Source organism: Pyxicephalus adspersus, chromosome 9 (assembly GCF_032062135.1).
Source record: "Pyxicephalus adspersus chromosome 9, UCB_Pads_2.0, whole genome shotgun sequence".
NCBI lineage: Eukaryota > Metazoa > Chordata > Amphibia > Anura > Pyxicephalidae > Pyxicephalus > Pyxicephalus adspersus.
In genome coordinates, this window is record NC_092866.1 from 41,622,727 (window position 1) to 41,640,008 (window position 17,282).

General features: G+C 39.9%; 1 protein-coding gene across 1 annotated transcript in view; it reads right to left on the reverse strand.

Annotated features, from left to right (window-relative positions):
- Nucleotides 1-7,507, reverse strand: part of CD151 (CD151 molecule (Raph blood group)) — a 33,091-nt gene extending 25,584 nt beyond the window's left edge. Inside the window, exon 1 of the mRNA XM_072421691.1 lies at nucleotides 7,368-7,507. The gene's annotated coding sequence lies outside the window, so the exon portion shown is untranslated. The remainder of the gene's footprint in view (nucleotides 1-7,367) is intronic.
- Nucleotides 7,508-17,282: the final 9,775 nt, after the last annotated feature.

Sequence of the window (17,282 nt, forward strand, 5' to 3'; positions counted from 1 at the left end):
CAGGGAACTCCTGCTATAATTATTAAGCCATTCTGTCCATTCGGAAGGCTACCACCCTTATAGACATACAGGTAAAAAAAAAAAAAAAGATAATTGGTATCTGTTAAACTGACCTGAGAGGTACAAACTGGTCTTTGCTCAATAAACCCCTGGAAACCTCTGGAGGGATCGTAGTTAGGAAACTGCACTGGAGCTTCCTGGAGGCTGTTACTGAAGAAATACTTTGTGGTAGGTAAATGAAACAAACACATGCTCACTATATCTTAATGTGGACCTATCACCACAATTTTTCCTTTGTATAAAATGGTAGATAGCCCTATTATATAAAGTACAAATGTGCTTGTTTTTTTCCCTTAAATAAAAAATAAAATAAAATAAAGGAAAGGCCCTTGCCTTCTGTCTTTACGGAAAGAAGACGGAATGGGAGCGCAAAGACTTCAGGCTCCTCCTCCTGCGCAAGCCTGATCTCTGGCATGTGCAAAAGGGGTTGTTGCAGGTATGTGCATGATCAGCACTCTTTTTTTTTTAAATTTAGAGAAGAATACGTCACCCGAAGGATACATCACCCGGTCCGGGCACTGAGAGATCGAGTGACATAGGGAAAGAAAGAAGACGACATGAAGAAGATGGCAGCCCCCAGTGCTTCCTCTGCACCAGGACGAAGTAAGAATGTAGGACCAAAACCGGGCCAGCTGTGGAGGATCAAGAGCTCTGCGCAGGTGAAGATAAGTGGTATTTTCTAAATTTGTAACGAAAGTTCTGCTTTAAAATGTTAAGGTTTATGTGAGCAGTTGAGCTATATAGTAGAGTATATAGAAGGGACAGGGATAGAAAGGGCAAAAGCATTAAAGCATATGTTTTTACTTCAAACATGCAACACGTAATAATCCATATTTAAAATCTACTTTAGATTTGCCAACAACTATGGGTTTTTTGGGGGGAGAGGGGATAACTATAGAGACATTATTTTTACAAGTCCGGTTATTGGGTACCCCAGGAATGGCTAGGTATCCTAAGGGTCACTCATCAAAATAAACATTTTATTTCATCTCGCCATCTATGGGTGTTCATAGAGCGGAAGAACATGCAACTAACTGGTACTATAACTATGAAATAAATGCTGATAATAGGATAGTCATCTAACGACCCTGGGCTACATGAACAAATAGGTTTGAATCTCTTTATCCTAACATTTATAGTATTACAATGACAAAAACAAACGATAAAACGTTTTCTAGTAGCACACTTGTAATAAAGCCATGTACAGAATAACTTCTATTGATTCTTGTATCCACAGAACCGTGCTGCAGCCACCTGCGTAAATTGCCTTCAAAGGGTTACAGCCAAATGAACAACATTTATTTGCAGTCCTGTCCTCAGCAATTAATTAAGTTCAGGAATTCGAGCTGCAGTAGGCTTTTCTTACACAAAAATGCACTGCAATGAAATCCCATGAGGATTCTGGGTAACAGCAAACCAACAATCTGTAAATGGCTTTAAGTGACACATTCATTTTAGTAGATTAAATCTGATAGCTGCCTGAGTACTGGCATAGTGTATTATGTTATAAACTAACACAAAAAATAAATAGTGTGTGTTCTATTTTTACAAATGTCCGCCAAGAACTGTTGGAAAGTTCCATTACCCTGCATCCTGCCATTCAGCACTCCTCAGTAGATGTTGATTTTTCGAGTACATGAGTACAAGAGGAAAAACCTTAATAACCTTGTGGAGGCACAACCTCACTCCTATATTTTATTTTTATATATATATATATATATATATATATATATATATATATACACATACAAACACACACAAGCCACATTATTTCCTTAATAAAATAAAAATAGCAGTGACATCATGCTGTAAATAGCTTGTGCAGAGAACAGAGCTGTGGGAAGAACCCAATATCTCATCAACTACAGACTGCCTGCAGAAAACTACAAGAGGGACGGATATAAGACCAATCACTCTACACAAAGAAAGAAAAGGGTGACCATTCTTCATAAGAAGCTTCAGCAAGCGGGAACCATTCAAATTGAAATAATGTGCCCATCCAAAAGAAACCCACCAATATTTAAGTAAGATTACACATATTAGACATATATAAATCATATCATATATATTGTGGTAGTGGATGGACTACTGTTTGCTTTTAGACTGCTTTTATTTACTGTAGAAAACATAAACAGAACGTCTAGAAATGACCCCAGAACAAGAGATAGGATTAATTTGTCCAAGGAGGAAACCTGTTCTGGTGAGTATTATCTAAAAGGAGAATTTCTGCATTGTGGGGGACTTTCTCTAACCCTACTTTTACATCTTTGGGACAAAGAACTGAAGTGAACATTCCTCAAAAGTACAAAGTACTACAAAAAGTAGTAAAGTAAAAAGTACACATTTAACATGTTTTGGCTACAGGTACCCTTTAGTCCAAATTTCATGAAGACATCAAGTTTTTTTACGCCTGAGGCAGCTCACAACCTATTGAAAGGTGCCAGGGATCCAAATTCAGAATGGCAAAGTAAGTGCCAACAACACCTCTTTGGAATGAATAAAGGGTGTTGTATTATGAAGCAAAAATAAATTGGCAGGGTTTTACCCTTCACTATACGCTTAACTATAAAGTTTGGCTTTACATGCACTATAACTTGTGTCATGAAAAGTCTTTTTCCACTGGGGGATTGAAAGCTTTTTTCTTATTTTAGCCATACAGAAAAGCCCTGGGTCATTTTTTTACAACAGACTGTTATTCTATTAAAACACAAGCAGACATCTAGGCAGCTTTGGGTCTACAGTCCCCTGTGTCCGGTCTAAAGCAAAGTTAGAGAGAGAATGGTGGCAATTACCTTATTTTATATGTATAATCCTTATACGTCTTTCCTGCACGATTTAAACTAAGTTACACCAACCCCACCCTTAACATAGGAAACACTACACCATGCCTGGACTTTGCCCCGAAGTTTTGTACAATACAGTTCAGGGAACATTGGCAAGGAGTATGACCATAAAGAACAAAGCTCCTCTGTTCTGGGCTATGAGACATGACCACGGGGCAGCTGGCTGGCATGCGAGTGTCAGTTTGATTAATACCACAATTGGTAAACTGCAAGTGTTATTTACAAAGATTACATGAAGGTGCAACATCTGTACAAACTATCAGATGCTTGTTCTACAACGTAAACAGAAACTTTAATCTTCAGTGCTCAAAGATACAAGGGTTTGGGGTCAGTAAATTTGAAACAGATTTTATTATTCTTAAGACAGCCATAAAACTTCCAAAAAGCTCCAGAATGGATTAAATTGTGCTGTCCGAACATATTCTATAAGACTGGGATCAAATGTGTATCTGTAATGTGTATGCGGGGTACAATCTGACATAGACATGACGATCCCAGAATAGCAGTTCACACACATGAGTATAACACAATCTCATAATCGAATCATGAGACTTACTGAAGATATAAACCCTAACTGAATGTAAAAAAATAAAATACTGATCCTCATCCTTTTTTGCGTAACGCCATTACTGATCTCCTCCAGACCCTCCATTTTACAAGATGGCACCCCAGCTACTTCTGCACATCAATGCTCAGGGTAGTTTTCAGCCACAGAAAAGTTGGTTGTGATGTCCGAAGCAGTATAAGGTATAAGGTTGTGCTAGGTAATGTTTCTTGTGCATTTCCTTTTCATAAAATATCTAAAAATAACACTACCATTTTCAAAAAAGATCACCAATGGCCAGTTCTAATGGGACAGATTTACATTAAAGTCCAGCCTCAGTCTAAACTTTTTAATCAGTTTTGGATAGAAGGGAAAATATGCTCGTCTGTCAGGTTTTTACGTCCCTGTTGGGTAGATTTGCCGTGCCGTGAATTAGGACAGAACGGATTCCAACAAATTTAGTAGAATGAAGGATGATTGGAACCTCCTTTATACAGTCACAACCAAAAATAGGGGCATAATTTTACCTCTTCCCTACACTATCTTAACCTAAAGACTTTCCTTTGTTGGTAGGCTTCACGTGTCAACCAGCACAATCTCCATATTCAGTTTGGTAGGCCACAGACAATGGTCTACAACAATATTTCTTGGCTATTTTTAATAGGGGGGAACACTTGAAATAACTTTCAGGTCTTCAGGAACCCCTTCTATAACTACTATATCAGTGTGGTCAGTGTGAATAATGCCTCTTACATAGCTGGACAGTGGGAAGAATGCCACCCATTATAGATAGCCAAAAAGATCATGATGATATGACAGTCACTAATTTTTTATTGCTCTAGGAACCTCCACAGGTGTGTTTCTCCACACTTGAGAAACTTTGGTCTATAATATGAAATCTTATTAGTGGTAGTCAAGGGCTATAGAATCAGTTTAAAGAGGGAGGCCCACTGATCTACACCACAGCGGCCATTCTCTGAACCTGATACATCTGTATATAAAGGAGGAAACACGTTTTTAGATCAGTTTCCCTGCATACCTCATAAAGAAATATGACAAAACAATAGTTCACATCACATCCCACAGAACCAGTTTGTAGTATGGGTGACAACAGCCTGGGATTTATGGTGTATTACTATGGAGGCGGTGTCAGATTTCCTGTGCCCCCAGGCTACACATTTACCTGTTATAAAGGAGATCCCTGAGGGAAGACATAGCAGTGACACCATCCTGACATTCCTGGCATGCCTGTCACCACAAAGACCATATCCTGCATCTCTATGCTAATTCAGATCACTAACCCAGCCTGAGCCCCGCCATGTTTAACACCTTCTCTACCACCAGAATACAACAAACACAACAACAACCTTTGGATACATAGTCTGCATAATACTGTCAGGGAGGTGTATTTACCACTAAAGTGCTACACGGCCTGGGTGTTTATGGGCCCTGCTAAGCCCTCTCGTTCCTTCCCAGCAGTCCTCAGGGGTTTAAGGGTAAAAACAAAAAACTCACCTTAGGTTTTCTCTTGTTAATAAATTACACTTATCTATGAAGCTCTGTTCTACAGCTCAGTTTTTAAAAAAATGTTATATGGATCTAAAACATAATAAATTTTACATTAATGTTAACTTTTCTTAAATTTTTTCTTTTTTTGGAGTTAAACCAGAAATAAACTCGCACTGGTGGGCTTTACCACAATTATACCCCACACTTATCTTTTTGTAAGTTCCCACAGGCCAGACAGGTCTAAGATTATGTCACCCCCCCAAAGCGGCCACCTTTGCCACCAAGTCTTCTGACTCCACCAATGGGCAGCAAGTAATGATGCGTGAACAAGCGCTACACGTTGCACCACCGGGGCTAGAGCTGGGATCTGCAATGTATGGCACATGCACTGTAAGAAAATAACACACCAGTAACCAAAAACAGATTTTCGTGGAAGAGACTTAGTGTGTGCCTCCTTGTGACTGCTTTAGTCAGAAGCTTCTCTCAGTAAACATTGTGTAGCTCAGTACTACTCAGACAATATATGGCTTGTGGGAGGAACCTTGCAATACCCTAAAACAAGGGTTGGCAAACTCCGGCCTTTAGGCCAGATACAGCCTAGCCGGTAGTTCGTTCCGGCCTAACGCGCTAGGAACTACCAGAGCCATCCCCTTGCAGTTGCTCCCCTATTTACCATAGCCAGCGTTCATACTCCTGCCGTGGTAAATAGGGAAAGCTCCCTGAAGGTAAATCCCTCTCTTCCGCAATGCATACGGAGGAGAGGGATTTCACTTCAGGGCGCGTTCCCTGGTGGTGGGCAAAGCCATTAGGGCGGGACTCAGAGTCCGGCCTAGTGTGCTCCCACCCACCCCATAAATGGCCTAGTGGCCATAAAACTTTGCCAACCCCTGCCCTAAAATGTTGGCATTTTTTGACACGTGTGATGCTGTCTTCACCATACAATATGTAATAAAAATTTGATTGAGCGATGGAGAAACCTTATCAGCATTTGGCACAGCACCATGACCACCCACTAATTATATTAATAAAGTACTGATAGTTGTGCGACTCCAAACTGGGACCTTACAAGAAGCAGGTTCACACCTGCAGGGGGATCAAGCAAGCTTGCCCTTAACCATCATTTTCAGATCTGACAGCGATCATTCAATGATTCATTCTCCATTGGGCTGTCACAGGTAGATGCTACATGCAGTGTCTGCCCCGAGGCAAGGGTTATTATCATTATTAAACAGGATTTATTTAGCGCCAACATATAAGGCAGCGTTGTACATTAAATAGGGGTTGCAAATGACAGACAGATACAGACAGTGACACAGGAAAAGGGGACCCTGCCCCGAAGAGCTTACAATCTAAGAGGTGGGGTTCATGGCCAGTCTGAACATAGCCATAGGAAACCAGAACACTGGCAGCTCATTCACCCTCCTATGTCATTCAGTAACATTGATACACTGTGATTCACCCAACTTGTACTGTAAGTGGAACATATTAGATCAGTGTTTCCCACACAGGGCTCCTCCAGAGGTTGCTAGGAGTTCTGTGAACAATAAGCAGGTCACTTTCAGGTACACCAATGATCTTTTTGACAATCTGTAAATCAGACATTCTTCCAACTGACCACCACACAAATATACTGTGATCTGTGGATATATGAATTATAAATGAAAAAATTATAGCAGGGGTTCCCTGAAGACCTGAAGGTTTTTTTAAAGGTTCCCCCATGTTGACAAGTTACAGAAATACTGCACTAGCCACTCAAGATAATCCCAAATCTAAGCAATAATAACCACAGGTGCCAAACCTCCAGGAATGTGATGACAATCCAAAAATCATAATGGATGGTTACCTAGGATAAAAGGCAGCTCCAGAAATAAAAGCATGGCAGAGTATTTCTTCCTTATATTCATTACCTTGCAGTCATTTTACAATGTGGTGCACATATATATGTATGGAGGTCATGGTTGGCTTTATATATCACATCTACAGCATGGACAACTAAGTGTCAATAAATAATAAAATATTAATCATAAAATGCAGCTGCCAATACCCAATCATGATATAGCTATGAGCAACTCAGGGTTCTTATGGAATCCTGTACATGATTGATGTGTTCTCTATAAACAATTCTATGTGATTTGGTGGTCCATGGGGGGCAATGTCACCAATCTGCTTTGCTGGGTACTCAGCAGATTCCCCCAGCCAGTTGTGATCACAAAACTCAGAGAGATCATTCAGGAGCAGCAGGCAGACATGTGGAGTGATCAGAGGAGTCCACCATATAGTATGAGACCTGGGAGTCCTGTACACAATCCGTACACCTTCCCTGCTGGGTGCAACACAAAGAGCAGCACTCCCTGCACACACACTGCACTCCCTGCACTTCCTGCACACACATGGGGCTCCTCTAGGCTCACCTGGAGGCCGATCAGATCCTTCTCGGAGGTGACAGCGGCTGTAAATCGCACGATATAAACAGAGGCGATCCCCGGACACAGACAGAAAGACAACCCCGAAGCTGGAAGAAAGTGATCACAAAGCCACACCTCACCAGCCCCGAACCATCATCCCTGGGGCGCATGTGCCGGCCGCATGCCAGGACCACAGCGCCACCTGTCGGCTCACATTCAGATGACATCCATTAATAGTTGGAATTCTCAAGATTTGAGCATACTGATAATAATAACACTGGGGAACACATTTTTTGTTCAGTTGGATCTTACACTTGCTTTTTTTTTTATTAATTTTTGGTTTGCTATCACATCTAGTTTTTACGATACAGGGTACACTCCGTTTCCGTACAATGAAAACATAATAAAATAATAACTTGAACATACTGTTTTTTTAAATGTCCTTTGTTCATTCAAAGGATTTATTGTTACGCTATGACATTTTTTTACAGTAAAACATTTGAAAACTAATCAGGTAAACGGTTAAGGTAAAAATTTACCCCTATAGCTTTTCCCGGAGTGTTCAGTGTTAGGACAATCCCACCGGATGCTCCAACAATAGTCAGCCATCATATGTACATCCCATCTACCCTGATACCGTCCTTCCATGACATTCAAATGCTGGTGGAATCATTCACCTTACTCATCACTGACTGCACCAAGGTTTTCCGGGAAGTTAGAAAGATGGCTATGCAGAAAATGCACCTTGATGCTCATATTGCAACCAAGCATTTTGTAGCTTTTCAAGAGTTTCTGGGTGATTTCTGTGTAATTATTTGCTCCTGTGTTTCCAATGAAGTCCTTTACAATGGCTTTGAATGATAATCAAGCATTCTTCTTGACTTCTGACCTTGTCCTGATGAAATGTTCATCTTTGGTGAGCTGCTGAATCTGTGGACCATCAAACACACCACACACCGGCCTTTATTTTATTTATTTTAAACGACAGGCTAGTAAATGCCAAAAAGAATTATTTGAGCAGTCTCCTTCAGTTGGCAAAGCTTTAACAAACTGCTTCATCAGACCCAGTTTTATGTGCAGAGGCGAGAATATAATATTCTTTCTATCAACAAGTGGCTGATGTAGAATGTTTGAATCACCTGGTTTTAGGGCAGATCTTGGAGGCCAATTCCTTCCCAATGCCTCTTACGAACTCTGCTGTCCCACATGCACAGATAACAGGGATACTTGGTGTATCCGCGCTGCTGACCAAGAAGGAAGCATACCATTTTAAGGTCAACACAGATGACCCAATTGTGTTGGTGCTGTTGCAACAACTTAATGACTCTCTTTATGTCTGCATATTCTTCACAAAGAGAAACTGAATGGCCAAATGGGACTGACCCAAATATATTGCCATTGTGAAGAAGGACACACTTTAAGCTCGGCATTCAGTTGAGTTATAGACTGGAATTCCCAATTCCTCCATTAAACCAGGTATGTTATGCCAATACACAAAGCCACTGTCAGTTCTAAAGTACTGCAGAAATGCAATTTTCTTTGATTCAAAAGTACAATACCTTAGTTTTTTTTTCCAGTAAGTTTTTCTCACACAGTCTTGATGCTAGGAGTTCTGAAGCCTTCTTCGATAGTCCCAAATCACGTGCCAAATCACTCAACTCATGCTGGTCAAATCCCCTACAAACAGAGTCCTCTTCAATTTCAAACTCTTCATCATTGTTGTCACCTAGTTCATCACCATAATCATGTTCTTCAAGAGAGGGTAGTGTAACGAAAACCGGCACTGGGATTTCATCTGAATGAGCCACTGGGCATATAGCCGATGGTAGACTAGGATACTCTGTTACATTTATTTTTCTTGTTATATCCTGAAGTTTTCACTATACAAAAGTAACAGTCACTGAAATGATCTCCTGGCTCTCGCCAAAGCATAGGTATACCAAACGGCATCTTATCACATGTTCCCTTTGTCCACATCCGTAAACCCTCAATACACTGTTTGCACACCTTATGAGGGGCCCAAAACTTATCTTGATCACCAAGTTTAACTTTGAAATATGCCAAATAGGCTTGTCCTACAAATGTGCTGATGTTCGCCCTTTGACTGGGAATGGTGAAACTGCTACAGATATAACAAAACGAATCAGGGTTGTTTAGGCACTTACAACGGGAAACAGCTGATCCAGACATGATCTAAAAGAAAGGAAATATGTGTGTAAGTTGAAAAATACATTTTGCTTATTCACTACATAGAGCAGCGCACAACCTCTGACCACCCTGCTGTCTTGCATGTAAATGAATAGCCTATACAAAACCACACTACAGTTACCGCATTAATATAAGCGGTGGAGAAAAAAACTGACGTCATAGAAGAAAACTAACAGCACTTTCAGAATTAGCAAAACTATTTTAGTGTAAATAATCTTAAAAATTGAAGTCAACAAAAAATTTGTTCAAAATTGTTCCCCAGTGTAATCAAACACAACAGTTTTCATAGGTTGTTTATCAAAGGTCACTCAAGGTAAATTACACCTTTTTAGGTGGGACCACATTAGTAGGCACATAAAGGAATGTTGGTGCCAATGTTCAAGCAAGTTTACTGACAGCCTAAAATGCAAGGAATTAGGTGACATTATTTATGACTATTATCATTATACTAATGCAGCTGGCAATGTCCCATTCTGGCAAACAGTGATATAAAAGTATATCTAAACCTAATAAACCAAATATGACTTTACACATGATCCTGCAATGATAAAAAGAATAATCTACCATTTTATAATTTGCATACCAGCAATTTATAATCACTGACAATTCCTTTCTTAGAGTGGCAATGTTTACTCAATTCAGTGGGGTGTTGTCAAATTTCCTGCTCACTCCTGAATTGTAGTATGAATAAACCTGCAAATACACAATATCCTAGCCCCATCCATATTTATAGCTCTCTATGGTCACCACAATAGTAAGGTTATATTCAGTTGCTGTAAAAGACATATGCACCAGACATTCATTAAAAGAATATGGAACATGGCAGCCCATGGCTTGATCAACACTAATTTTCCTGAAGATGCAAACTGTTCCTAAGGTGGGAAATGGTACCCCATAGATATGAAAAAAAAAAACTAAAAAGTCTAAACCCTTTGCTTTTGCAGTTCCATGATAACCTCATACACATATGGTGGGAATCCCTATGGGTACACCCCCCAAAATGTAGGCTGTTACTTTTTATATTCATAGCCGCAAAACAAACCTTTGCAAGTGCACTAAATTCTACCTACCCAGTGACAACTGCTTAATTCATTAGAAACGAGATGAAATCTCTCTCATGTGATCAACAACCGCACTTAAAACACAGCTAAAAAATGTAAAAAAAACACAATTTTGATTATAGTTGGGCTTTAAAGCTTTGCTCAGGTAAGCAATATTTGGGTTTCCGAACATATATTTGGATCACATTCTGATCACATATTTTGGTTTTCGATCACATATGCCTAGATGGAATCTGTAAATATAGACTGAAAGTATGCAAATCTTGTTGTTTGTAAATTGGAATTCCAATTGGATTTATTCTAGCACTTTCGATCCTTGAAATATTAGGGCAGTATATCCTACTTGTGTGTGCAGTGTTTTGATCAACAGAAAAGTGATCGGCTTAATTAGTCTGGAGCAATACTGGGCAGCAGATTGGCTCTTAGTGTACTAGGCCTTAGGCTATGTACAAAACTAGATGATTGTTGCCCAAAGATAAATGATTTGGACAATCTAATGTGTATGCTGCAATCTCCCTGTCATACTACCTATATGTGCCCGCAGCACTCTCCATTGAACCGTCCCGAAGTCTTCCACAAATGGTCTTCCGGTATCCGCTCTCTGTCACTGCCTGATAGAGATGGTAGGGATGCACACAGTCGCACTCTCTGGGCTTACACGTCTATGGACAAGCATGCATGCGAGGACACAAACCAAGGAGGAAAGGCACCCTAAGGGCCAGAGGTTCTTCTAGCCTCAGCAGTGGTGGTGGCTGATGATGTGACTTAGCACCAATTACCTTGTTATTCTGTGTTAGTCTGTGCTTGTACAATAGTTGCCCTTACCATTTGCCTTGACCTTGGATTATGCTTGTCTACTGCCAAGTTACAGTATGTCTCCCCCTGGTTGTGGTCTCCTTCTCCTCTCTGTCTCTCCGTCTTACCTCCTTAGACTGGGTGACCCTAAGGGTTGCAACCTGACAGCACCTTGCAGCACAGAGCCCAGCAGCCTCTAGGGTTTCTGGCCCATCACCCATTGTGGGGTGCTTTGGTTAAGACCAGGTGTCACTTGGACCCATGCTACCTGCCTGAAAAGACCCTAAAACTCCCAATGTTGTTTAGTGATCTGCTGTAGTGGATCGCTAAACAACCAAACAGTCATACCCTATGGAGGTGGATGCAGCAGGATGCCCTCCCCTGCTTTCTTCCCCTTTTCATAGTACTGAACAGTGCTTGTTTGTTCTGTTATCACTGGTAGAGATAAAAAATGATTGTTTCCAGTGATATCTACCATCTGTATGCAGCTTAAAGCTGCGTACACACCTGCAATTTTTCTCGTTGGAAAGGATCTTTCACGATCCTTTCCAACGAGAAAAGACTGCACGATGCATGAACGATGCTGTACATACAGCACCGTTCATGCTCTATGGAGAGGGGAGGGGGAGAGCGACGGAGCGGCACCCTGCTGCGCGCTCTCCCCTTCCCTTTCATTAGGATCGGTCGTCGTCCATCGTCCATGGATCCGCCAGGACGGTCGTCGGACGATGGACGACGACCGACTGTACACACGGCAGATTTTCGCCCGATAATTGGCCGATACCGATTATCGGGCGAGAAAAATTTGCCGTGTGTACGCAGCTTTAGGATGGTGACATTTAGGTCTAATTATTTATCATCATTTCTAAAACAAGCATGTGAAGATATAATTTGTACTAGAATGAGGACTCTTTATTACATGGTGCAAGTATGTCTGCTCACTGTCTTTATGTTTTGCTAATATCACTTAGAGTCCTATGGCAATAATGACCTCTACACATTAAAGTGTAAATCCATGGTAAAAATCCAATGAGAATTCAAAATTACATCCATGTGGTTAAAGTAAATATGCTTATCCTCGTGTTAGCTTTTTGAATGGAGTCTAACATAAAATCTTCGGACTGCCAGTAACCCTACAACGCATAATCCTGAACTTTTGATTGCACAGGCTTTGGACTCTCAACACTGTCAACATTGCTCTGTATTCTAAAAGCGCAGACCCCTGAGGCATTCTACATACACACCAATCATCTGGAAATACATTATTCATGCTTCATCTACAGCTCTAGTTTTTCACTTACAAGCGGTTCATGCTTCATCCCAATGCAGGCTACGGGGAGTTTTATCTGAAACCATATAGCAGCTTAATAATACAGAATAATTCACAAAGAGCTGTACCCCTGCACAAAGGCCTTGTACTAGGCAGGAAAATGGGGGGAAAACTAAATTAGACTTAACATGTGTTCTCAGTTTAGCAAAGTATTACCAATTTTAAAACATATTGCAAATGTCAAAATATTGGTGTTTTGGAACACAGGTCTGGTATTCCTATGCACATGGCCCTTGTCTTCTGGATTCCCTGTGGCTACTTGGACAAGCTTATTGGGGAACAGTAATTTGCTAGCACAAGGGTATATTTGAGCCGGGTAGCACTTCTTATCATTGCTCATCTGCCAATATATTGATGCGGACACTACTATAGATACATCTATATTAGTGTCAGCATTTCATGGAAGCCACTGAATGTCACCATTGTATTTTTTATTATTAAACCAAAAAGAATGTGCTAGCAGGAATACCATGATACCAGGAATACCACTACAAAAGTCTAACAGATCTAAAAATAGATTTCCGTGAACCTCCAAAATCCAAAAATTCTAAAGCTGAATGTAGATGAAGTACTTTCTAAGCCTAACTTAAGATCCATTGTGTTGTCAAGTAGCTTTAAGGACCAATAGTGAGCTGTAGGAGGGAAGAAAGGACAGGCCTATGCATGACCAATAGATTTCAGTAACCATATGTATCTTTTTCTTTCATATATTAAAAGCTCAGAAAAAGAAAGAAAAAATAGTGGCCATAAAGAGCCACATTTGATTGGCTGATGAATATATAATATTATTTAGGAAAATCATTTAATGATGGAAATGAGTGGAGAAACTCTTTAGCTGAGTAAGAAGATTAGTGTCTTTTCTTAACCACAGCAATTATACAAAAAGATTGCGAATGAATACCCAGTAAATGTATGTAGACAAGAAAGGAGCCAGAGACGTGCTCAGCCACTTAATGAGTTGTAGCAACTAAGAATTGGGAATATTAGGACTCTTAAAACATATGCAAGTACAGATGTCCGTGTAATACAGCTAACTCAGAACTGCGGCAAATGACTTTGCAGATTAGGAAGCTAAAATCTAAATCAAAATTCTGAGATTAGTTTCTTCCATTAATAACTAACACAGAACAGATCGGTATTAAGAGAATTATGTCAAAGCAAAAAATTCTGCTCCAGAATGTGAGTTGAACATAATTATAACCAGTGCTGTGAAAAGAAACTTATCATAGGTTTTAGGAATGAGCATCCAACACCACCATCTACTGTTTTTGTATTTCACCTACATCTATCTTATCAACTCTTTTTAGCTTGTAGAGAACCAATCAAGAAAAAGCAGCTGCAAGAATCAGAATCTCCACCATTAAATTGTTATATTATCCATTTGTTTTATGTTCTTCTCAGTGGAAATGCCAGCCAGGTCTCACGCAGATATGTCCATCCAAAGCCCAACTTGTCCCTTTCTTGAGCTTAGGGCTAATGGAGGAGGGTAAACTTACATTTAACAAAGCTTTGTGTCTTTTTTTTATATCCTGCTTAGTGTTTTAGTTATATGAAATTTTATGAAATATAAAAGTTATCAGCACTGAATTCAGGCAGGAGGTATGAGAGCTTTTCAGACATTTCTATTCTGACAAGGAAAGAATATGTGTAAATAAATAAAAATCAAGCAAGAGTGCTGAGGTTTTGCTATTACAGGCATTCAAGGGTAAGGTTGTAGACTATGCTTTCTCAATGTTTTTTTTTTTAATGGGAGTACCCTTAAAATAATTTGAAAGGAACCCCTGCTGTATTTACTGACAGTACATTTATTCTGTGTCAAGGGGAATAATGTCACCCTTTCAGATAACCAAAAAGATTCTTGGTGTCAGTTAAATTGAGATGAGAAGAAGAAATTGATTTTGGTTCAGGAAACCCCTTTGCAGCTATGGAGTATCCATAGTTAAAAATGTCTGAACTAGACTATTCATCACTAGTCCATCCATGGCTAGTTCTGGTACCCAATAAGTCTAGACTGTCTCAGACTGGATGTAACAACTGTTCAGGTTACACAGGGTCTCCCCTTAGATATTAGTGCCCAGCTTTAAAGAATTGGGAGTTTCAAGAACAAGTGTCTACAGTAACCCAAAATTGCAAATTGGCAGCTCCTGAGGCTGCTTACATGGTAAGGAACATTGCGGTATGAACTAAATTTATAGCAGCCAGCTCACTATAACTTTCATTCTATACTACCCTGTCTTCTTCCTTTCTTTTAACCCCAATATCTCTGAATCGGAAGGTGTAGGAAAGCAAAAATGTGGGTGCAAGTGGAGAACACTTGTGGCTTAAAGCCTCCCAATTTTCATCATTATGGCATCAATACATCATAAAGCCTCACCTCCCACAAAGGGGGGGGGGGGGGGGCACATGAAGGTAACACCCTGACATGTCATTACTTTGGCCTCATTACAACATAAAAAACTACACCTATCATAATGTGCTACCCGGTCAGAGATAAATGTTTACATCCCTTATTTAAATCCCAATTTCTCTTTAACATAAAGGTGTAGAACACCTAAAATATAGTTGTAAGTTGGGGAAGCTTGTGGCTAATACCCCCTAAAATTTCATCACTATGGCATCATTACAACATAAAAATCTCTACCAATCAGGACACATTACCCTATAACATATAACTGTCCCATTCCCTTTTTAAACCCCTATTTCACTTTAACGGGCGGGTGTAGGTAAACACAAATGTAGGTGCAAGTGGGGGACACTTGTGACTAACACTCCTAAATTTCCATCATGATTTCATCATTACACCAATAAAAAACATGCTGTCCTGTCACATATAACTGGCTGCTTTCCTTCCTTGACCAAATAAAACACAAAGGCTGACAGTGTTGCTTAGGCGGACCTCTATTGAGGAATTGACGGTCACTTAATTTCCTGGCAGTTTGAGTAAGGCAAAGACAAATCGATGAGTGATGTTGGGGGATTGCTGTACAAACCCTATACAGCGTTTGTTTCGGATGTCAATCATCTAGTGTGTGTACATAGCCTCAATGATTCCTAATTTATACCTTTGGGTTGTACCTCTCGCTATTCAAAGGGCATCATCCTTTGTCACCGTCAGCGACTGAGGTCATTTGATTGAAATCCCTGATAATGGCAGGTAACCTTCTATAATAACTTTTAGGTAACTGGGAATGGATGGAAAAGAGGAAACACACAGTGACGCCCAACAATTTAGGAGATATGAAGGTTTGAGTTGTTAGGCTCAGAATATGACAAGCAGCCTATAGACACAGCAGTCAAATGACCTGCCCATAACGTTATTGTGCACGGCCCCACAGGTAGAACACCGGACATGCAGCATTATGTGCAATGCATAGGGGTAACAGCCCTTTTAAGACCCCCCACCCTCCCTCTACATAAATCCGACTTCAAAGAGGCAATGCAACCAAGCAGAGGAATAGTTGTTCTTGTGCTTTCCTGCTTCTCTGTGACACTCAAGCACAGTCTTAAGTATGGATGGTGACAGTTCTGTCAATTTATTCTACTAGTCCACATTTCGTAATTGTGGTTGTTTTATACGTCAGTCAATGGGTGGGGGAAGGGGGGGGGAGGTGAAGGTAAGGCATATAGGAGGTCATAGTTATGATGGACAGGGGAACCCCCCACATCAGTTCTGCAGAGTGGCCCACTGTTGGCTGCGTCCACTACTGCTGTTAAACAAACTGTTGTTCCTAGAGAAAGCTTAAAAAAAACACATGACAATTATTATACACTCAAAAAGCAGATAAAACTGGAGTAATAAAGAAAACTGGGCTCCATGCCTATATAAAAAAAAATAGGTTTTTAGTTCTTAGGTGTCATAAAATACTTTACATCTTGGAAATGCTGTAGAAAATATAATTGCCTCACAACACTATTCAAAAATGATGAAAATTGCTTTATTTTATGTTATGTATTCTAAAAATACAACTGGAGAGTAATTTCTCGTATTAAATTCAGGTGTATTAAGATTTACTGAAAACAGGTGCTTTTTTTGTAACACAATTTCCTTTGGTTGTGTTCAAATCAGTTCTATTGTAAATTTGATCACTTGCACATAATTACCTTTGATACCGAATAGCGGGAGGAATACTGAATGCAGAAGGACAAGACAGTCATAGTTTAGGAGATATAAACATTCACATTTGTACATAGAACTTTGTAATGAACACACAGGTGCATCATACATTTTATTTAAAACATAATTTATCAACATAAAACATAAAAGATTACCAACAATTAAATAGTATGTAAGGCTGCTTCTGTTAGGTTAACAGTAATGATCTTCACTAGGTCACAATCACAGTATGAAATTTTACAAGTTTGGACATTTTAACCCTGATATAGTATCCTAAGATGTATCTAAATCCATTTTGCAGCCCTCTGGTCATTTGGCAAGCTAGTTTTTAGAACTTTCAAATTTGTTTTACATGATGATCCTTCAAATAATGTCACTGGGTGGCTACGTTTTGTATTTCACTGTATCTTTGG